Below are 23,130 nucleotides of genomic sequence, written 5' to 3'. Positions count from 1 at the left end.
TTGGCTGCTCTTCTCTCTGAAACGGTTGTACTTATCGTCTGGAAAGCTTTGTCGCGTGCTGCGGTATGCGGAGACACTAAAAGCACCATAGTAGAACACAGATGAAGCTTCTAAGATGATGTAATAGCCAGTAAGAAGTAGTACAATTCAAGTTTTAGGTATCGATTATTGACTTTTTAGCTGGCTTTGGTGCCTTGGACATGAGCTAGGACCTTAAGATTCTGCATCAAAGGAGGACTAGCAGCCGCGTTGGATAGGAGAATGTGAAAAGTGTTCATATGTAGTATAAACCTGAGAAATCCGTCCGTTTTCGTCATTTGTTATCGAATCGACTGAAAGCCAGATCGTCACATTGGCCGCTCTTCTCTCTGAAACGGTTGTACTTATCGTCTGCAAAGCTATGTCGCGTGCTGCGGTATGCGGAGACAATAAAATCACCATAGTAGAACACAGATGAAGCTTCTAAGTCGATGTAATAGCCAGTAAGAAGTAGTACAATTCAAGTTTTAGGTATCGATTATTGACTTCTTAGATGGATTTGGTGCCTTGGACATGAGCTAGGAAGTTAAGATTCTGCATGAAAGGAGGACTAGCAGCCGAGTTGCACGGGACAATATGAAAAGTGTTCATATGTAGTAAAAAAATGAGAATTCCGTCCGTTTTCGTCATTTGTTATCGAATCGACTTAAAGCCAGATCGTCACATTGGCTGCTCTTCTCTCTGAATGGGTTGTACTTATCGTCTGGAAAGCTTTGTCGCGTGCTGCGGTATGCGGAGACACTAAAAGCACCATAGTATAACACAGATGAAGCTTCTAAGATGATGTAATAGCCAGTAAGAAGTAGTATAATTCAAGTTTTAGGTATCGATTATTGACTTTTTAGCTGGCTTTGGTGCCTTGGACATGAGCTAGGACCTTAAGATTCTGCATGAAAGGAGGACTAGCAGCCGAGTTGCACGGGAGACTGTGAAAAGTGTTCATATGTAGTAAAAACCTGAGAAATCCGTCCGTTTTCGTCATTTGTTATCGAATCGACTTAAAGCCAGATCGTCACATTGGCCGCTCTTCTCTCTGAAACGGTTGTACTTATCGTCTGCAAAGCTATGTCGTATGCTGCGGTAGGCGGAGACACTGAAACCACCACAGTAGAACACAGATGAAGCTTATAATTTGATGTAATAGCCAGTAAGAAGTAGTACAATTCAGGTTTTAGGTATCGATTATTGACTTTTTAGCTGGCTTTGATGCCTTGGACATGAGCTAGGACCTTAAGAATCTGCATGAAAGGAGGACTAGCAGCCGAGTTGCTGGGAAGAATGTGAAAAGTGTTCATATGTAGTAAAAACCTGAGAAATCCGTCCGTTTTCGTCATTTGTTATCGAATCGACTTAAAGCCAGATCGTCACATTGGCCGCTCTTCTCTCTGCAACGGTTGTACTTATCGTCTGCAAAGCTATGTCGCGTGCTGCGGTATGCGGAGACACTAAAAGCACCATAGTGGAACACAGATGAAGCTTCTAAGTTGATGTAATAGCCAGTAAGAAGTAGTACAATTCAAGTTTTAGGTACTGATTATTTACTTTTTAGCTGGCTTTGGAGCCTTGGACATGAGCTAGGACCTTAAGATTCTGCATGAAAGGAGGACTAGCAGCCGCGTTGCACGGGAGAATGTGAAATGTGTTCATATGTAGTAAAAATCTGAGAAATCCGTCCGTTTTCGTCATTTGTTACCGAATCGACTTAAAGCCAGATCGTCACATTGGCCGCTCTTCTCTCTGAAACGGCTGTACTTATCGTCTTTAAAGCTATGTCGCGTGCTGCGGTATGCGGAGACACTAAAAGCACCATAGTAGAACACAGATGAAGCTTCTAAGTTGATGTAATAGCCAGTAAGAAGTAGTACAATTCAAGTTTTAGGTATCGATTATTGACTTCTTTGATGGATTTGGTGCATTGGACATGAGCTAGGAAGTTAAGATTCTGCATGAAAGGAGGACTAGCAGCCGAGTTGCACGGGACAATATGAAAAGTGTTCATATGTAGTAAAAAAATGAGAAATCCGTCCGTTTTCGTCATTTGTTATCGAATCGCCTTAAAGCCAGATCGTCACTTGGCCGCTCTTCTCTCTGAAACGGCTGTACTTATCGTCTGCAAAGCTATGTCGCGTGCTGCGGTATGCGGAGACACTAAAAGCACCATAGTAGAACACAGTTGAAGCTTCTAAGTTGATGTAATAGCCAGTAAGAAGTAGTACAATTCAAGTTTTAGGTATCGATTATTGACTTTTTAGCTGGCTTTGGTGCCTTGGACATGAGCTAGGAACTTAAGATTCTGCATGAAAGGAGGACTAGCAGCCGCGTTGTATGGGAGAATGTGAATAGTGTTCATATGTAGTAAAAACCTGAGAAATCCGTCAGTTTTCGTCATTTGTTATCAAATCGACTTAAAGCCAGATCGTCACATTGGCCGCTCTTCTCTCTGAAACGGTTGTACTTATCGTCTGGAAAGCTTTGTCGCGTGCTGCGGTATGCGGAGACACTAAAAGCACCATAGTAGAACACAGATGAAGCTTCTAAGATGATGTAATAGCCAGTAAGAAGTAGTATAATTCAAGTTTTAGGTATCGATTATTGACTTTTTAGCTGGCTTTGGTGCCTTGGACATGAGCTAGGACCTTAAGATTCTGCATGAAAGGAGGACTAGCAGCCGAGTTGCACGGGAGACTGTGAAAAGTGTTCATATGTAGTAAAAACCTGAGAAATCCGTCCGTTTTCGTCATTTGTTATCGAATCGACTTAAAGCCAGATCGTCACATTGGCCGCTCTTCTCTCTGAAACGGTTGTACTTATCGTCTGCAAAGCTATGTCGTATGCTGCGGTAGGCGGAGACACTGAAACCACCACAGTAGAACACAGATGAAGCTTATAATTTGATGTAATAGCCAGTAAGAAGTAGTACAATTCAGGTTTTAGGTATCGATTATTGACTTTTTAGCTGGCTTTGATGCCTTGGACATGAGCTAGGACCTTAAGAATCTGCATGAAAGGAGGACTAGCAGCCGAGTTGCTGGGAAGAATGTGAAAAGTGTTCATATGTAGTAAAAACCTGAGAAATCCGTCCGTTTTCGTCATTTGTTATCGAATCGACTTAAAGCCAGATCGTCACATTGGCCGCTCTTCTCTCTGCAACGGTTGTACTTATCGTCTGCAAAGCTATGTCGCGTGCTGCGGTATGCGGAGACACTAAAAGCACCATAGTAGAACACAGATGAAGCTTCTAAGTTGATGTAATAGCCAGTAAGAAGTAGTACAATTCAAGTTTTAGGTACTGATTATTTACTTTTTAGCTGGCTTTGGAGCCTTGGACATGAGCTAGGACCTTAAGATTCTGCATGAAAGGAGGACTAGCAGCCGCGTTGCACGGGAGAATGTGAAATGTGTTCATATGTAGTAAAAATCTGAGAAATCCGTCCGTTTTCGTCATTTGTTACCGAATCGACTTAAAGCCAGATCGTCACATTGGCCGCTCTTCTCTCTGAAACGGCTGTACTTATCGTCTTTAAAGCTATGTCGCGTGCTGCGGTATGCGGAGACACTAAAAGCACCATAGTAGAACACAGATGAAGCTTCTAAGTTGATGTAATAGCCAGTAAGAAGTAGTACAATTCAAGTTTTAGGTATCGATTATTGACTTCTTTGATGGATTTGGTGCATTGGACATGAGCTAGGAAGTTAAGATTCTGCATGAAAGGAGGACTAGCAGCCGAGTTGCACGGGACAATATGAAAAGTGTTCATATGTAGTAAAAAAAATGAGAAATCCGTCCGTTTTCGTCATTTGTTATCGAATCGCCTTAAAGCCAGATCGTCACTTGGCCGCTCTTCTCTCTGAAACGGCTGTACTTATCGTCTGCAAAGCTATGTCGCGTGCTGCGGTATGCGGAGACACTAAAAGCACCATAGTAGAGACACAGTTGAAGCTTCTAAGTTGATGTAATAGCCAGTAAGAAGTAGTACAATTCAAGTTTTAGGTATCGATTATTGACTTTTTAGCTGGCTTTGGTGCCTTGGACATGAGCTAGGAACTTAAGATTCTGCATGAAAGGAGGACTAGCAGCCGCGTTGTATGGGAGAATGTGAATAGTGTTCATATGTAGTAAAAACCTGAGAAATCCGTCAGTTTTCGTCATTTTGTTATCAATCGACTTAAAGCCAGATCGTCACATTGGCCGCTCTTCTCTCTGAAACGGTTGTACTTATCGTCTTCAAAGCTATGTCGCGTGCTGCGGTATGCGGAGACACTAAAAGCACCATAGTAGAACTCAGATGAAGCTTCCAAGTTGATGTAATAGCCAGTAAGAAGTAGTACAATTCAAGTTTTAGGTATCGATTATTGATTTTTTAGCTGGCTTTGGTGCCTTGGACATGAGCTAGGACCTTAAGATTCTGCATCAAAAGGCGGACTAGCAGCCGAGTTGCACGGGACAATGTGAAAAGTGTTCATATGTAGTAAAAACCTGAGAAATCCGTCCGTTTTCGTCATTTGTTACCGAATCGACTTAAAGCCAGATCGTCACATTGGCTGCTCTTCTCTCTGAAACGGTTGTACTTATCGTCTGGAAAGCTTTGTCGCGTGCTGCGGTATGCGGAGACACTAAAAGCACCATAGTAGAACACAGAAGAAGCTTCTAAGATGATGCAATAGCCAGTAAGAAGTAGTACAATTCAAGTTTTAGGTATCGATTATTGACTTTTTAGCTGGCTTTGGTGCCTTGGGCATGAGCTAGGACCTTGAGATTCTGCATGAAAGGAGGACTAGCAGCTGAGTTGCAGGGGAGAATGTGAAAAGTGTTCATTTGTAGTAAAAACCTGAGAAATCCGTCCGTTTTCGTCATTTGTTATCGAATCGACTTAAAGCCAGATCGTCACATTGGCCGCTCTTCTCTCTGAAACGGTTGTACTTATCGTCTTCAAAGCTATGTCGCGTGCTGCGGTATGCGGAGACACTACAAGCACCATAGTAGAACACAGATGAAGCTTCTAAGTTGATGTAATAGCCAGTAAGAAGTAGTACAATTCAAGTTTTAGGTATTGATTATTGACTTCTTAGCTGGCTTTGGTGCCTTGGACATGAGCTAGGACCTTAAGATTCTGCATTAAAGGAGGACTAGCAGCCGCGTTGGATAGGAGAATGTGAAAAGTGTTCATATGTAGTAAAAACCTGAGAAATCCGTCGGTTTTCGTCATTTGTTATCGAATCGACTTAAAGCCAGATCGTCGCATTGGCTGCTCTTCTCTCTGAAACGGTTGTACTTATCGTCTGGAAAGCTTTGTCGCGTGCTGCGGTATGCGGAGACACTAAAAGCACCATAGTAGAACACAGATGAAGCTTCTAAGATGATGTAATAGCCAGTAAGAAGTAGTACAATTCAAGTTTTAGGTATCGATTATTGACTTTTTAGCTGGCTTTGGTGCCTTGGACATGAGCTAGGACCTTAAGATTCTGCATCAAAGGAGGACTAGCAGCCGAGTTGCAGGGGAGAATGTGAAAAGTGTTCATATGTAGTAAAAACCTGAGAAATCCGTCCGTTTTCGTCATTTGTTATCCAATCGACTTAAAGCCAGATCGTCACATTGGCCGCTCTTCTCTCTGAAACGGTTGTACTTATCGTCTGCAAAGCTATGTCGCGTGCTGCGGTATGCGGAGACACTAAAAGCACCATAGTAGAAGACAGATGAAGCTTCTAAGTTGATGTAATAGCCAGTAAGAAGTAGTACAATTCAAGTTTTAGGTACTGATTATTTACTTTTTAGCTGGCTTTGGTGCCTTGGACATGAGCTAGGACCTTAAGATTCTGCATGAAAGGAGGACTAGCAGCCGAGTTGCACGGGAGAATGTGAAAAGTGTTCATATGTAGTAAAAACTTGAGAAATCCGTCCGTTTTCGTCATTTGTTATCGAATCGACTTAAAGCCAGATCGTCACATTGGCCGCTCTTCTCTCTGAAACGGTTGTACTTATCGTCTGCAAAGCTATGTCGCGTGCTGCGGTATGCGGAGACAATAAAATCACCATAGTAGAACACAGATGAAGCTTCTAAGTCTATGTAATAGTCAGTAAGAAGTAGTACAATTCAAGTTTTAGGTATCGATTATTGACTTCTTAGATGGATTTGGTGCCTTGGACATGAGCTAGGACCTTAAGATTCTGCACCAAAAGGCGGACTAGCAGCCGAGTTGCACGGGACAATGTGAAAAGTGTTCATATGTAGTAAAAACCTGAGAAATCCGTCCGTTTTCGTCATTTGTTACCGAATCGACTTAAAGCCAGATCGTCACATTGGCTGCTCTTCTCTCTGAAACGGTTGTACTTATCGTCTGGAAAGCTTTGTCGCGTGCTGCGGTATGCGGAGACACTAAAAGCACCATAGTAGAACACAGAAGAAGCTTCTAAGATGATGTAATAGCCAGTAAGAAGTAGTACAATTCAAGTTTTAGGTATCGATTATTGACTTTTTAGCTGGCTTTGGTGCCTTGGGCATGAGCTAGGACCTTGAGATTCTGCATGAAAGGAGGACTAGCAGCCGAGTTGCAGGGGAGAATGTGAAAAGTGTTCATTTGTAGTAAAAACCTGAGAAATCCGTCCGTTTTCGTCATTTGTTATCGAATCGACTTAAAGCCAGATCGTCACATTGGCCGCTCTTCTCTCTGAAACGGTTGTACTTATCGTCTTCAAAGCTATGTCGCGTGCTGCGGTATGCGGAGACACTAAAAGCACCATAGTAGAACACAGATGAAGCTTCTAAGTTGATGTAATAGCCAGTAAGAAGTAGTACAATTCAAGTTTTAGGTATTGATTATTGACTTCTTAGCTGGCTTTGGTGCCTTGGACATGAGCTAGGACCTTAAGATTCTGCATGAAAGGAGGACTAGCAGCCGCGTTGGATAGGAGAATGTGAAAAGTGTTCATATGTAGTAAAAACCTGAGAAATCCGTCGGTTTTCGTCATTTGTTACCGAATCGACTTAAAGCCAGATCGTCGCATTGGCTGCTCTTCTCTCTGAAACGGTTGTACTTATCGTCTGGAAAGCTTTGTCGCGTGCTGCGGTATGCGGAGACACTAAAAGCACCATAGTAGAACACAGATGAAGCTTCTAAGATGATGTAATAGCCAGTAAGAATCAGTACAATTCAAGTTTTAGGTATCGATTATTGACTTTTTAGCTGGCTTTGGTGCCTTGGACATGAGCTAGGACCTTAAGATTCTGCATGAAAGGAGGACTAGCAGCCGAGTTGCAGGGGAGAATGTGAAAAGTGTTCATATGTAGTAAAAACCTGAGAAATGCGTCCGTTTTCGTCATTTGTTATCGAATCGACTTAAAGCCAGATCGTCACATTGGCCGCTCTTCTCTCTGAAACGGTTCTACTTATCGTCTGCAAAGCTATGTCGCGTGCTGCGGTATGCGGAGACACTAAAAGCACCATAGTAGAAGACAGATGAAGCTTCTAAGTTGATGTAATAGCCAGTAAGAAGTAGTACAATTCAAGTTTTAGGTACTGATTATTTACTTTTTAGCTGGCTTTGGTGCCTTGGACATGAGCTAGGACCTTAAGATTCTGCATGAAAGGAGGACTAGCAGCCGAGTTGCACGGGAGAATGTGAAAAGTGTTCATATGTAGTAAAAACCTGATAAATCCGTCCGTTTTCGTCATTTGTTATCGAATCGACTTAAAGCCAGATCGTCACATTGGCCGCTCTTCTCTCTGAAACGGTTGTACTTATCGTCTGCAAAGCTATGTCGCGTGCTGCGGTATGCGGAGACAATAAAATCACCATAGTAGAACACAGATGAAGCTTCTAAGTCGATGTAATAGCCAGTAAGAAGTAGTACAATTCAAGTTTTAGGTATCGATTATTGATTTCTTAGATGGATTTGGTGCCTTGGACATGAGCTAGGAAGTTAAGATTCTGCATGAAAGGAGGACTAGCAGCCGAGTTGCACGGGACAATATGAAAAGTGTTCATATGTAGTAAAAAAATGAGAAATCCGTCCGTTTTCGTCATTTGTTATCGAATCGACTTAAAGCCAGATCGTCACATTGGCTGCTCTTCTCTCTGAAACGATTGTACTTATCGTCTGGAAAGCTTTGTCGCGTGCTGCGGTATGCGGAGACACTAAAAGCACCATAGTAGAACACAGATGAAGCTTCTAAGATGATGTAATAGCCAGTAAGAAGTAGTATAATTCAAGTTTTAGGTATCGATTATTGACTTTTTAGCTGGCTTTGGTGCCTTGGACATGAGCTAGGACCTTAAGATTCTGCATGAAAGGACGACTAGCAGCCGAGTTGCACGGGAGAATGTGAAAAGTGTTCATATGTAGTAAAAACCTGAGAAATCCGTCCGTTTTCGTCATTTGTTATCGAATCGACTTAAAGCCAGATCGTCACATTGGCCGCTCTTCTCTCTGAAACGGTTGTACTTATCGTCTGCAAAGCTATGTCGTATGCTGCGGTAGGCGGAGACACTGAAACCACCACAGTAGAACACAGATGAAGCTTATAATTTGATGTAATAGCCAGTAAGAAGTAGTACAATGCAGGTTTTAGGTATCGATTATTGACTTTTTAGCTGGCTTTGATGCCTTGGACATGAGCTAGGACCTTAAGAATCTGCATTAAAGGAGGACTAGCAGCCGAGTTGCAGGGGAGAATGTGAAAAGTATTCATATGTAGTAAAAACCTGAGAAATCCGTCCGTTTTCGTCATTTGTTATCGAATCGACTTAAAGCCAGATCGTCACATTGGCCGCTCTTCTCTCTGAAACGGTTCTACTTATCGTCTGCAAAGCTATGTCGCGTGCTGCGGTATGCGGAGACACTAAAAGCACCATAGTAGAAGACAGATGAAGCTTCTAAGTTGATGTAATAGCCAGTAAGAAGTAGTACAATTCAAGTTTTAGGTACTGATTATTTACTTTTTAGCTGGCTTTGGTGCCTTGGACATGAGCTAGGACCTTAAGATTCTGCATGAAAGGAGGACTAGCAGCCGAGTTGCACGGGAGAATGTGAAAAGTGTTCATATGTAGTAAAAACTTGAGAAATCCGTCCGTTTTCGTCATTTGTTATCGAATCGACTTAAAGCCAGATCGTCACATTGGCCGCTCTTCTCTCTGAAACGGTTGTACTTATCGTCTGCAAAGCTATGTCGCGTGCTGCGGTATGCGGAGACAATAAAATCACCATAGTAGAACACAGATGAAGCTTCTAAGTCTATGTAATAGTCAGTAAGAAGTAGTACAATTCAAGTTTTAGGTATCGATTATTGACTTCTTAGATGGATTTGGTGCCTTGGACATGAGCTAGGAAGTTAAGATTCTGCATGAAAGGAGGACTAGCACCCGAGTTGCACGGGACAATATGAAAAGTGTTCATATGTAGTAAAAAAATGAGAAATCCGTCCGTTTTCGTCATTTGTTATCGAATCGACTTAAAGCCAGATCGTCACATTGGCTGCTCTTCTCTCTGAAACGGTTGTACTTATCGTCTGGAAAGCTTTGTCGCGTGCTGCGGTATGCGGAGACACTAAAAGCACCATAGTAGAACACAGATGAAGCTTCTAAGATGATGTAATAGCCAGTAAGAAGTAGTATAATTCAAGTTTTAGGTATCGATTATTGACTTTTTAGCTGGCTTTGGTGCCTTGGACATGAGCTAGGACCTTAAGATTCTGCATGAAAGGAGGACTAGCAGCCGAGTTGCACGGGAGAATGTGAAAAGTGTTCATATGTAGTAAAAACCTGAGAAATCCGTCCGTTTTCGTCATTTGTTATCGAATCGACTTAAAGCCAGATCGTCACATTGGCCGCTCTTCTCCCTGAAACGGTTGTACTTATCGTCTGCAAAGCTATGTCGTATGCTGCGGTAGGCGGAGACACTGAAACCACCACAGTAGAACACAGATGAAGCTTATAATTTGAAGTAATAGCCAGTAAGAAGTAGTACAATTCAGGTTTTAGGTATCGATTATTGACTTTTTAGCTGGCTTTGATGCCTTGGACATGAGCTAGGACCTTAAGAATCTGCATGAAAGGAGGACTAGCAGCCGAGTTGCTGGGAAGAATGTGAAAAGTGTTCATATGTAGTAAAAACCTGAGAAATCCGTCCGTTTTCGTCATTTGTTAACGAATCGAGTTAAAGCCAGATCGTCACTTGGCCGCTCTTCTCTCTGAAACGGTTGTACTTATCGTCTGCAAAGCTATGTCGTATGCTGCGGTAGGCGGAGACACTGAAACCACCACAGTAGAACACAGATGAAGCTTATAATTTGATGTAATAGCCAGTAAGATGTAGTACAATTTAGGTTTTAGGTATCGATTATTGACTTTTTAGCTGGCTTTGATGCCTTGGACATGAGCTAGGACCTTAAGAATCTGCATGAAAGGAGGACTAGCAGCCGAGTTGCAGGGGAGAATGTGAAAAGTGTTCATATGTAGTAAAAACCTGAGAAATCCGTCCGTTTTCGTCATTTGTTATCGAATCGACTTAAAGCCAGATCGTTACATTGGCCGCTCTTCTCTCTGAAACGGTTGTACTTATCGTCTGCAAAGCTATGTCGGGTGCTGCGGTATGTGGAGACTCTAAAAGCACCATAGTAGAACACAGATGAAGCTTCTAAGTTGATGTAATAGCCAGTAAGAAGTAGTACAATTCAAGTTTTAGGTACTGATTATTTACTTTTTAGCTGGCTTTGGAGCCTTGGACATGAGCTAGGACCTTAAGATTCTGCATGAAAGGAGGACTAGCAGCCGCGTTGTACGGGAGAATGTGAAATGTGTTCATATGTAGTAAAATCCTGAGAAATACGTCCGTTTTCGTCATTTGTTATCGAATCGACTTAAAGCCAGATCGTCACATTGGCTGCTCTTCTCTCTGAAACGGTTGTACTTATCGTCTGGAAAGCTTTGTCGCGTGCTGCGGTATGCGGAGACACTGAAAGCACCTTAGTAGAACACAGATGAAGCTTCTAAGATGATGAAATAGCCAGTAAGAAGTAGTACAATTCAAGTTTTAGGTATCGATTATTGACTTTTTAGCTGGCTTTGGTGCCTTGGACATGAGCTAGGACCTTAAGATTCTGCATCAAAGGAGGACTAGCAGCCGAGTTGCACGGGAGAATGTGAAAAGTGTTCATATGTAGTAAAAAAATGAGAAATCCGTCCGTTTTCGTCATTTGTTATCGAATCGACTTAAAGCCAGATCGTCACATTGGCCGCTCTTCTCTCTGAAACGGTTCTACTTATCGTCTGCAAAGCTATGTCGCGTGCTGCGGTATGCGGAGACAATAAAATCACCATAGTAGAACACAGATGAAGCTTCTAAGTCGATGTAATAGCCAGTAAGAAGTAGTACAATTCAAGTTTTAGGTATCGATTATTGACTTCTTAGATGGATTTGGTGCCTTGGACATGAGCTAGGATGGTAAGATTCTGCATGAAAGGAGGACTAGCAGCCGAGTTGCAGGGGAGAATGTGAAAAGTGTTCATATGTAGTAAAAACCTGAGAAATCCGTCCGTTTTCGTCATTTGTTATCGAATCGACTTAAAGCCAGATCGTCACATTGGCCGCTCTTCTCTCTGAAACGGTTGTACTTATCGTCTTCAAAGCTATGTCGCGTGCTGCGGTATGCGGAGACACTAAAAGCACCATAGTAGAACACAGATGAAGCTTCTAAGTTGATGTAATAGCCAGTAAGAAGTAGTACAATTCAAGTTTTAGGTATCGATTATTGACTTCTTAGCTGGCTTTGGTGCCTTGGACATGAGCTAGGACCTTAAGATTCTGCATGAAAGGAGGACTAGCAGCCGAGTTGCACGGGAGAATGTGAAAAGTGTTCATATGTAGTAAAAACCTGAGAAATCCGTCCGTTTTCGTCATTTGTTATCGAATCGACTTAAAGCCAGATCGTTACATTGGCCGCTCTTCTCTCTGAAACGGTTGTACTTATCGTCTGCAAAGCTATGTCGGGTGCTGCGGTATGCGGAGACTCTAAAAGCACCTTAGTAGAACACAGATGAAGCTTCTAAGATGATGAAATAGCCAGTAAGAAGTAGTACAATTCAAGTTTTAGGTATCGATTATTGACTTTTTTGCTGGCTTTGGTGCCTTGGACATGAGCTAGGACCTTAAGATTCTGCATGAAAGGAGGACTAGCAGCCGAGTTGCACGGGAGAATGTGAAAAGTGTTCATATGTAGTAAAAACCTGAGAAATCCGTCCGTTTTCGTCATTTGTTATCGTATCGACTTAAAGCCAGATCGTCACATTGGCCGCTCTTCTCTCTGAAACGGTTGTACTTATCGTCTGCAAAGCTATGTCGCGTGCTGCGGTATGCGGAGACACTAAAAGCACCATAGTAGAACACAGATGAAGCTTCTAAGTTGATGTAATAGCCAGTAAGAAGTAGTACAATTTAAGTTTTAGGTACTGATTATTTACTTTTTAGCTGGCTTTGGTGCCTTGGACATGAGCTAGGACCTTAAGATTCTGCATGAAAGGAGGACTAGCAGCCGAGTTGCACGGGAGAATGTGAAAAGTGTTCATATGTAGTAAAAACCTAAGAAATCCGTCCGTTTTCGTCATTTGTTATCGAATCGACTTAAAGGCAGATCGTCACATTGGCCGCTCTTCTCTCTGAAACGGTTGTACTTATCGTCTGCAAAGCTATGTCGCGTGCTGCGGTATGCGGAGACAATAAAATCACCATAGTAGAACACAGATGAAGCTTCTAAGTCGATGTAATAGCCAGTAAGAAGTAGTACAATTCAAGTTTTAGGTATCGATTAGTGACTTCTTAGATGGATTTGGTGCCTTGGACATGAGCTAGGATGTTAAGATTCTGCATGAAAGGAGGACTAGCAGCCGAGTTGCAGGGGAGAATGTGAAAAGTGTTCATATGTAGTAAAAACCTGAGAAATCCGTCCGTTTTCGTCATTTGTTATCGAATCGACTTAAAGCCAGATCGTCACATTGGCCGCTCTTCTCTCTGAAACGGTTGTACTTATCGTCTTCAAAGCTATGTCGCGTGCTGCGGTATGCGGAGACACTAAAAGCACCATAGTAGAACACAGATGAAGCTTCTAAGTTGATGTAATAGCCAGTAAGAAGTAGTACAATTCAAGTTTTAGGTATCGATTATTGACTTCTTAGCTGGCTTTGGAGCCTTGGACATGAGCTAGGACCTTAAGATTCTGCATGAAAGGAGGACTAGCAGCCGAGTTGCACGGGAGAATGTGAAAAGTGTTCATATGTAGTAAAAACCTGAGAAATCCGTCCGTTTTCGTCATTTGTTATCGAATCGACTTAAAGCCAGATCGTCACATTGGCCGCTCTTCTCTCTGAAACGATTGTACTTATCGCCTGCAAAGCTATGCCGCGTGATGCGGTATGCGGAGACACTAAAAGCACCATAGTAGAACACAGATGAAGCTTCTAAGTTGATGTAATAGCCAGTAAGAAGTAGTATAATTCAACTTTTAGGTATCGATTATTGACTTTTTAGCTGGCTTTGGTGCCTTGGACATGAGCTAGGACCTTAAGATTCTGCATGAAAGGAGGACCAGCAGCCGAGTTGCACGGGAGAATGTGAAAAGTGTTCATATGTAGTAAAAACCTGAGAAATCCGTCCGTTTTCGTCATTTGTTATCGAATCGACTTAAAGCCAGATCGTCACATTGGCCGCTCTTCTCTCTGAAACGGTTGTACTTATCGTCTGCAAAGCTATGTCGTATGCTGCGGTAGGCGGAGACACTGAAACCACCACAGTAGAACACAGATGAAGCTTATAATTTGATGTAATAGCCAGTAAGATGTAGTACAATTCAGGTTTTAGGTATCGATTATTGACTTTTTAGCTGGCTTTGATGCCTTGGACATGAGCTAGGACCTTAAGAATCTGCATGAATGGAGGACTAGCAGCCGAGTTGCAGGGAAGAATGTGAAAAGTGTTCATATGTAGTAAAAACCTGAGAAATCCGTCCGTTTTCGTCATTTGTTATCGAATCGACTTAAAGCCAGATCGTTACATTGGCCGCTCTTCTCTCTGAAACGGTTGTACTTATCGTCTGCAAAGCTATGTCGTGTGCTGCGGTATGCGGAGACTCTAAAAGCACCATAGTAGAACACAGATGAAGCTTCTAAGTTGATGTAATAGCCAGTAAGAAGTAGTACAATTCAAGTTGTAGGTACTGATTATTTACTTTTTAGCTGGCTTTGGAGCCTTGGACATGAGCTACGACCTTAAGATTCTGCATGAAAGGAGGACTAGCAGCCGCGTTGCACGGGAGAATGTGAAATGTGTTCATATGTAGTAAAAACCTGAGAAATCCGTCCGTTTTCGTCATTTGTTATCGAATCGACTTAAAGCCAGATCGTCACATTGGCCGCTCTTCTCTCTGAAACGGTTGTACTTATCGCCTGCAAAGCTATGTCGCGTGATGCGGTATGCGGAGACACTAAAACCACCATAGTAGAACACAGATGAAGCTTCTAAGTTGATGTAATAGCCAGTAAGAAGTAGTACAATTCAAGTTTTAGGTATCGATTATTGACTTTTTAGCTGGCTTTGGTGCCTTGGACATGAGCTAGGAAGTTAAGATTCTGCATGAAAGGAGGACTAGCAGCCGCGTTGTACGGGAGAATGTGAAATGTGTTCATATGTAGTAAAATCCTGAGAAATACGTCCGTTTTCGTCATTTGTTATCGAATCGACTTAAAGCCAGATCGTCACATTGGCTGCTCTTCTCTCTGAAACGGTTGTACTTATCGTCTGGAAAGCTTTGTCGCGTGCTGCGGTATGCGGAGACACTGAAAGCACCATAGTAGAACACAGATGAAGCTTCTAAGATGATGAAATAGCCAGTAAGAAGTAGTACAATTCAAGTTTTAGGTATCGATTATTGACTTTTTAGCTGGCTTTGGTGCCTTGGACATGAGCTAGGACCTTAAGATTCTGCATGAAAGGAGGACTAGCAGCCGAGTTGCACGGGAGAATGTGAAAAGTGTTCATATGTAGTAAAAACCTGAGAAATCCGTCCGTTTTCGTCATTTGTTATCGAATCGACTTAAAGCCAGATCGTCACATTGGCCGCTCTTCTCTCTGAAACGGTTGTACTTATCGTCTGCAAAGCTATGTCGCGTGCTGCGGTATGCGGAGACAATAAAATCACCATAGTAGAACACAGATGAAGCTTCTAAGTCGATGTAATAGCCAGTAAGAAGTAGTACAATTCAAGTTTTAGGTATCGATTATTGACTTCTTAGATGGATTTGGTGCCTTGGACATGAGCTAGGATGTTAAGATTCTGCATGAAAGGAGGACTAGCAGCCGAGTTGCAGGGGAGAATGTGAAAAGTGTTCATATGTAGTAAAAACCTGAGAAATCCGTCCGTTTTCGTCATTTGTTATCGAATCGACTTAAAGCCAGATCGTCACATTGGCCGCTCTTCTCTCTGAAACGGTTGTACTTATCGTCTTCAAAGCTATGTCGCGTGCTGCGGTATGCGGAGACACTAAAAGCACCATAGTAGAACACAGATGAAGCTTCTAAGTTGATGTAATAGCCAGTAAGAAGTAGTACAATTCAAGTTTTAGGTATCGATTATTGACTTCTTAGCTGGCTTTGGTGCCTTGGACATGAGCTAGGACCTTAAGATTCTGCATGAAAGGAGGACTAGCAGCCGAGTTGCACGGGAGAATGTGAAAAGTGTTCATATGTAGTAAAAACCTGAGAAATCCGTCCGTTTTCGTCATTTGTTATCGAATCGACTTAAAGCCAGATCGTTACATTGGCCGCTCTTCTCTCTGAAACGGTTGTACTTATCGTCTGCAAAGCTATGTCGGGTGCTGCGGTATGCGGAGACTCTAAAAGCACCTTAGTAGAACACAGATGAAGCTTCTAAGATGATGAAATAGCCAGTAAGAAGTAGTACAATTCAAGTTTTAGGTATCGATTATTGACTTTTTTGCTGGCTTTGGTGCCTTGGACATGAGCTAGGACCTTAAGATTCTGCATGAAAGGAGGACTAGCAGCCGAGTTGCACGGGAGAATGTGAAAAGTGTTCATATGTAGTAAAAACCTGAGAAATCCGTCCGTTTTCGTCATTTGTTATCGTATCGACTTAAAGCCAGATCGTCACATTGGCCGCTCTTCTCTCTGAAACGGTTGTACTTATCGTCTGCAAAGCTATGTCGCGTGCTGCGGTATGCGGAGACACTAAAAGCACCATAGTAGAACACAGATGAAGCTTCTAAGTTGATGTAATAGCCAGTAAGAAGTAGTACAATTTAAGTTTTAGGTACTGATTATTTACTTTTTAGCTGGCTTTGGTGCCTTGGACATGAGCTAGGACCTTAAGATTCTGCATGAAAGGAGGACTAGCAGCCGAGTTGCACGGGAGAATGTGAAAAGTGTTCATATGTAGTAAAAACCTAAGAAATCCGTCCGTTTTCGTCATTTGTTATCGAATCGACTTAAAGGCAGATCGTCACATTGGCCGCTCTTCTCTCTGAAACGGTTGTACTTATCGTCTGCAAAGCTATGTCGCGTGCTGCGGTATGCGGAGACAATAAAATCACCATAGTAGAACACAGATGAAGCTTCTAAGTCGATGTAATAGCCAGTAAGAAGTAGTACAATTCAAGTTTTAGGTATCGATTAGTGACTTCTTAGATGGATTTGGTGCCTTGGACATGAGCTAGGATGTTAAGATTCTGCATGAAAGGAGGACTAGCAGCCGAGTTGCAGGGGAGAATGTGAAAAGTGTTCATATGTAGTAAAAACCTGAGAAATCCGTCCGTTTTCGTCATTTGTTATCGAATCGACTTAAAGCCAGATCGTCACATTGGCCGCTCTTCTCTCTGAAACGGTTGTACTTATCGTCTTCAAAGCTATGTCGCGTGCTGCGGTATGCGGAGACACTAAAAGCACCATAGTAGAACACAGATGAAGCTTCTAAGTTGATGTAATAGCCAGTAAGAAGTAGTACAATTCAAGTTTTAGGTATCGATTATTGACTTCTTAGCTGGCTTTGGAGCCTTGGACATGAGCTAGGACCTTAAGATTCTGCATGAAAGGAGGACTAGCAGCCGAGTTGCACGGGAGAATGTGAAAAGTGTTCATATGTAGTAAAAACCTGAGAAATCCGTCCGTTTTCGTCATTTGTTATCGAATCGACTTAAAGCCAGATCGTCACATTGGCCGCTCTTCTCTCTGAAACGATTGTACTTATCGCCTGCAAAGCTATGCCGCGTGATGCGGTATGCGGAGACACTAAAAGCACCATAGTAGAACACAGATGAAGCTTCTAAGTTGATGTAATAGCCAGTAAGAAGTAGTATAATTCAAGTTTTAGGTATCGATTATTGACTTTTTAGCTGGCTTTGGTGCCTTGGACATGAGCTAGGACCTTAAGATTCTGCATGAAAGGAGGACCAGCAGCCGAGTTGCACGGGAGAATGTGAAAAGTGTTCATATGTAGTAAAAACCTGAGAAATCCGTCCGTTTTCGTCATTTGTTATCGAATCGACTTAAAGCCAGATCGTCACATTGGCCGCTCTTCTCTCTGAAACGGTTGTACTTATCGTCTGCAAAGCTATGTCGTATGCTGCGGTAGGCGGAGACACTGAAACCACCACAGTAGAACACAGATGAAGCTTATAATTTGATGTAATAGCCAGTAAGATGTAGTACAATTCAGGTTTTAGGTATCGATTATTGACTTTTTAGCTGGCTTTGATGCCTTGGACATGAGCTAGGACCTTAAGAATCTGCATGAATGGAGGACTAGCAGCCGAGTTGCAGGGGAGAATGTGAAAAGTGTTCATATGTAGTAAAAACCTGAGAAATCCGTCCGTTTTCGTCATTTGTTATCGAATCGACTTAAAGCCAGATCGTCACATTGGCCGCTCTTCTCTCTGAAACGATTGTACTTATCCCCTGCAAAGCTATGCCGCGTGATGCGGTATGCGGAGACACTAAAAGCACCATAGTAGAACACAGATGAAGCTTCTAAGTTGATGTAATAGCCAGTAAGAAGTAGTATAATTCAAGTTTTAGGTATCGATTATTGACTTTTTAGCTGGCTTTGGTGCCTTGGACATGAGCTAGGACCTTAAGATTCTGCATGAAAGGAGGACCAGCAGCCGAGTTGCACGGGAGAATGTGAAAAGTGTTCATATGTAGTAAAAACCTGAGAAATCCGTCCGTTTTCGTCATTTGTTATCGAATCGACTTAAAGCCAGATCGTCACATTGGCCGCTCTTCTCTCTGAAACGGTTGTACTTATCGTCTTCAAAGCTATGTCGCGTGCTGCGGTATGCGGAGACACTAAAAGCACCATAGTAGAACACAGATGAAGCTTCTAAGTTGATGTAATAGCCAGTAAGAAGTAGTACAATTCAAGTTTTAGGTATCGATTATTGACTTCTTAGCTGGCTTTGGAGCCTTGGACATGAGCTAGGACCTTAAGATTCTGCATGAAAGGAGGACTAGCAGCCGAGTTGCACGGGAGAATGTGAAAAGTGTTCATATGTAGTAAAAACCTGAGAAATCCGTCCGTTTTCGTCATTTGTTATCGAATCGACTTAAAGCCAGATCGTCACATTGGCCGCTCTTCTCTCTGAAACGATTGTACTTATCGCCTGCAAAGCTATGCCGCGTGATGCGGTATGCGGAGACACTAAAAGCACCATAGTAGAACACAGATGAAGCTTCTAAGTTGATGTAATAGCCAGTAAGAAGTAGTATAATTCAAGTTTTAGGTATCGATTATTGACTTTTTAGCTGGCTTTGGTGCCTTGGACATGAGCTAGGACCTTAAGATTCTGCATGAAAGGAGGACCAGCAGCCGAGTTGCACGGGAGAATGTGAAAAGTGTTCATATGTAGTAAAAACCTGAGAAATCCGTCCGTTTTCGTCATTTGTTATCGAATCGACTTAAAGCCAGATCGTCACATTGGCCGCTCTTCTCTCTGAAACGGTTGTACTTATCGTCTGCAAAGCTATGTCGTATGCTGCGGTAGGCGGAGACACTGAAACCACCACAGTAGAACACAGATGAAGCTTATAATTTGATGTAATAGCCAGTAAGATGTAGTACAATTCAGGTTTTAGGTATCGATTATTGACTTTTTAGCTGGCTTTGATGCCTTGGACATGAGCTAGGACCTTAAGAATCTGCATGAATGGAGGACTAGCAGCCGAGTTGCAGGGAAGAATGTGAAAAGTGTTCATATGTAGTAAAAACCTGAGAAATCCGTCCGTTTTCGTCATTTGTTATCGAATCGACTTAAAGCCAGATCGTTACATTGGCCGCTCTTCTCTCTGAAACGGTTGTACTTATCGTCTGCAAAGCTATGTCGTGTGCTGCGGTATGCGGAGACTCTAAAAGCACCATAGTAGAACACAGATGAAGCTTCTAAGTTGATGTAATAGCCAGTAAGAAGTAGTACAATTCAAGTTGTAGGTACTGATTATTTACTTTTTAGCTGGCTTTGGAGCCTTGGACATGAGCTACGACCTTAAGATTCTGCATGAAAGGAGGACTAGCAGCCGCGTTGCACGGGAGAATGTGAAATGTGTTCATATGTAGTAAAAACCTGAGAAATCCGTCCGTTTTCGTCATTTGTTATCGAATCGACTTAAAGCCAGATCGTCACATTGGACGCTCTTCTCTCTGAAACGGTTGTACTTATCGCCTGCAAAGCTATGTCGCGTGATGCGGTATGCGGAGACACTAAAACCACCATAGTAGAACACAGATGAAGCTTCTAAGTTGATGTAATAGCCAGTAAGAAGTAGTACAATTCAAGTTTTAGGTATCGATTATTGACTTTTTAGCTGGCTTTGGTGCCTTGGACATGAGCTAGGAAGTTAAGATTCTGCATGAAAGGAGGACTAGCAGCCGCGTTGTACGGGAGAATGTGAAATGTGTTCATATGTAGTAAAATCCTGAGAAATACGTCCGTTTTCGTCATTTGTTATCGAATCGACTTAAAGCCAGATCGTCACATTGGCTGCTCTTCTCTCTGAAACGGTTGTACTTATCGTCTGGAAAGCTTTGTCGCGTGCTGCGGTATGCGGAGACACTGAAAGCACCATAGTAGAACACAGATGAAGCTTCTAAGATGATGAAATAGCCAGTAAGAAGTAGTACAATTCAAGTTTTAGGTATCGATTATTGACTTTTTAGCTGGCTTTGGTGCCTTGGACATGAGCTAGGACCTTAAGATTCTGCATGAAAGGAGGACTAGCAGCCGAGTTGCACGGGAGAATGTGAAAAGTGTTCATATGTAGTAAAAACCTGAGAAATCCGTCCGTTTTCGTCATTTGTTATCGAATCGACTTAAAGCCAGATCGTCACATTGGCCGCTCTTCTCTCTGAAACGGTGGTACTTATCGTCTTCAAAGCTATGTCGCGTGCTGCGGTATGCGGAGACACTAAAAGCACCATAGTAGAACACAGATGAAGCTTCTAAGTTGATGTAATAGCCAGTAAGAAGTAGTACAATTCAAGTTTTAGGTATCGTTTATTGACTTCTTAGGTGGCTTTGGTGCCTTGGACATGAGCTAGGACCTTAAGATTCTGCATGAAAGGAGGACTAGCAGCCGAGTTGCACGGGAGAATGTGAAAAGTGTTCATATGTAGTAAAAACCTGAGAAATCCGTCCGTTTTCGTCATTTGTTATCGAATCGACTTAAAGCCAGATCGTCACATTGGCCGCTCTTCTCTCTGAAACGGTTCTACTTATCGTCTGCAAAGCTATGTCGCGTGCTGCGGTATGCGGAGACACTAAAAGCACCATAGTAGAAGACATATGAAGCTTCTAAGTTGATGTAATAGCCAGTAAGAAGTAGTACAATTCAAGTTTTAGGTACTGATTATTTACTTTTTAGCTGGCTTTGGTGCCTTGGACATGAGCTAGGACCTTAAGATTCTGCATGAAAGGAGGATTAGCAGCCGAGTTGCACGGGAGAATGTGAAAAGTGTTCATATGTAGTAAAAACCTGAGAAATCCGTCCGTTTTCGTCATTTGTTATCGAATCGACTTAAAGCCAGATCGTCACATTGGCCGCTCTTCTCTCTGAAACGGTTGTACTTATCGTCTGCAAAGCTATGTCGCGTGCTGCGGTATGCGGAGACAATAAAATAACCATAGTAGAACACAGATGAAGCTTCTAAGTCGATGTAATAGCCAGTAAGAAGTAGTACAATTCAAGTTTTAGGTATCGATTATTGACTTCTTAGATGGCTTTGGTGCCTTGGACATGAGCTAGGAAGTTAAGATTCTGCATGAAAGGAGGACTAGCCGCCGAGTTGCACGGGACAATATGAAAAGTGTTCATATGTAGTAAAAAAATGAGAAATCCGTCCGTTTTCGTCATTTGTTATCGAATCGACTTAAAGCCAGATCGTCACATTGGCTGCTCTTCTCTCTGAAACGGTTGTACTTATCGTCTTCAAAGCTATGTCGCATGCTGCGGTATGCGGAGACACTAAAAGCACCATAGTAGATCACAGATGAAGCTTCTAAGCTGATGTAATAGCCAGTAAGAAGTAGTACAATTCAAGTTTTACGTATCGATTATTGACTTCTTAGCTGGCTTTGGTGCCTTGGACATGAGCTAGGACCTTAAGATTCTGCATGAAAGGAGGACTAGCAGCCGAGTTGCACGGGAGAATGTGAAAAGTGTTCATATGTAGTAAAAACCTGAGAAATCCGTCCGTTTTCGTCATTTGTTATCGAATCGACTTAAAGCCAGATCGTCACATTGGCCGCTCTTCTCTCTGAAACGGTTCTACTTATCGTCTGCAAAGCTATGTCGCGTGCTGCGGTATGCGGAGACAATAAAATCACCATAGTAGAACACAGATGAAGCTTCTAAGTCGATGTAATAGCCAGTAAGAAGTAGTACAATTCAAGTTTTAGGTATCGATTATTGACTTCTTAGATGGATTTGGTGCCTTGGACATGAGCTAGGAAGTTAAGATTCTGCATGAAAGGAGGACTAGCAGCCGAGTTGCACGGGACAATATGAAAAGTGTTCATATGTAGTAAAAAAATGAGAAATCCGTCCGTTTTCGTCATTTGTTATCGAATCGACTTAAAGCCAGATCGTCACATTGGCTGCTCTTCTCTCTGAAACGGTTGTACTTATCGTCTGAAAAGCTTTGTCGCGTGCTGCGGTATGCGGAGACACTAAAAGCACCATAGTAGAACACAGATGAAGCTTCTAAGATGATGTAATAGCCAGTAAGAAGTAGTACAATTCAAGTTTTAGGTATCGATTATTGACTTTTTAGCTGGCTTTGGTGCCTTGGACATGAGCTAGGACCTTAAGAATCTGCATGAAAGGAGGACTAGCAGCCGAGTTGCTGGGAAGAATGTGAAAAGTGTTCATATGTAGTAAAAACCTGAGAAATCCGTCCGTTTTCGTCATTTGTTATCGAATCGACTTAAAGCCAGATCGTCACATTGGCCGCTCTTCTCTCTGAAACGGTTGTACTTATCGCCTGCAAAGCTATGTCGCGTGCTGCGGTATGCGGAGACTCTAAAAGCACCATAGTAGAACACAGATGAAGCTTCTAAGTTGATGTAATAGCCAGTAAGAAGTAGTACAATTCAAGTTTTAGGTACTGATTATTTACTTTTTAGCTGGGTTTGGAGCCTTGGACATGAGCTAGAACCTTAAGATTCTGCATGAAAGGAGGACTAGCAGCCGCGTTGCACGGGAGAATGTGAAATGTGTTCATATGTAGTAAAAACCTGAGAAATCCGTCCGTTTTCGTCATTTGTTACCGAATCGACTTAAAGCCAGATCGTCACATTGGCTGCTCTTCTCTCTGAAACGGTTGTACTTATCGTCTTTAAAGCTATGTCGCGTGCTGCGGTATGCGGAGACACTAAAAGCACCATAGTAGAACACAGATGAAGCTTCTAAGTTGATGTAATAGCCAGTAAGAAGTAGTACAATTCAAGTTTTAGGTATCGATTATTGATTTTTTAGCTGGCTTTGGTGCCTTGGACATGAGCTAGGACCTTAAGATTCTGCATCAAAAGGCGGACTAGCAGCCGA

Source organism: Schistocerca gregaria, unplaced genomic scaffold (genome assembly GCF_023897955.1).
Source record: "Schistocerca gregaria isolate iqSchGreg1 unplaced genomic scaffold, iqSchGreg1.2 ptg000317l, whole genome shotgun sequence".
Taxonomy (NCBI): Eukaryota; Metazoa; Arthropoda; class Insecta; order Orthoptera; family Acrididae; genus Schistocerca; species Schistocerca gregaria.
This window is presented reverse-complemented; position numbering follows the sequence as displayed.